The following is a 1,259-nucleotide window of genomic DNA, read 5'->3' as shown; positions in this document are numbered from 1 at the left end:
AGTCTTGGTGGAAAAAGACAATGCAGAAGGGTGCGAAGATTTCTTCTGGTCCGCCCTTATTGACAACACAGATGAAACCGAAGGATTGTCTGAGCAAACTTCATGGAGGGTTAAAGGAAGATACATTGTTGAACCCATCAACAAACCCTCAAGCTGCGACAAACCAAGCACAAGTGGAACAAAAGAGATTCCTGAAGAACCAAAGAAAGAACCGAAAGTTATAAACAAAACAACCGAAACTCATAGAGAGAAACCAAAGGCCAGCTTCAATACACATAAATCATAGAAGGAACTAGCTGAACTGAAACTCTTAAGAAATCAAAGATATGCAAAGAATCTGAATGAGCGAAAGAGTTACTTGCATTCCCAAAATCCCAACTATGTGCCTCCTAAGAAGGTCTCAACGGACAAAGGAAAGGAAAAAGTAAAAGAAAATTTCAGCCCAAGTTCCTACTACTCCAAGTCTCAAAACCGAAAGTCAACATGCGGTCCCAAACCCAGTTTTGTTCGTTGATTGCATCAGTTGATTTGTCCATAGTCATTACATATTGTTCTATGGCAGTTTCCACAAAAGCTTTAAGAACTACCCCACCATAAGCTTTGTTGTCTTCAAGTAACTGATCCAGCTTTTCATTAATTCTCTGCAACAGTTGGCGATTGACAGGAGCGTCATTGTCTTCATTAGATTGAAGCCGATAGGGAATAAAGTATGTAGAGTCATACTCATCATTGTCTCCTCCTAGAGTAGCACCGGAACCGGTTGAGTTGGTTGGTGAAAGTGGTTTAGTGATGACAGGAGGTTGAGCGTCAGTAGTTGCCCCCGTATCAGATACGTTGACGACGACTGTCTGTTCAGGAATGGTAGGAGTGGGGGTTTGGGTAATGATAGTAGGTAAACGTATTATCGAAATAGGTGTAGAAGAAACTGGTGTAGAAGACCCAGTTTTGGTTCCAAATCCAGTTTCTGTCCTAAAGGGAGTTTCGATACATCCAAGTCCCAATGCAAGGCAAATTCTTTTATGGACATCAAAGGAAAGGGAAAACTAACTTCATATTCTAAGTTCCACACTAAGAAACCATCAGCTAACCCAAGATCTCAAAAGAGAAATCAAATGCCAATACCATCTAACAAGCCAACTAATGCACTTACGATTAAACAAGATAAAACCAAAATCAAAGTGTATAAAATTAAAAGAAAAGATCAAACCACTTTAATAAAACGAACATATTTGGTTGATATTTCTACAACAATTCCTTAT

Source organism: Lactuca serriola, chromosome 8, assembly GCF_051521515.1.
Source record: "Lactuca serriola cultivar US96UC23 chromosome 8, Lser_US96UC23_V15, whole genome shotgun sequence".
NCBI classification, from domain to species: domain Eukaryota; kingdom Viridiplantae; phylum Streptophyta; class Magnoliopsida; order Asterales; family Asteraceae; genus Lactuca; species Lactuca serriola.
This window is presented reverse-complemented; position numbering follows the sequence as displayed.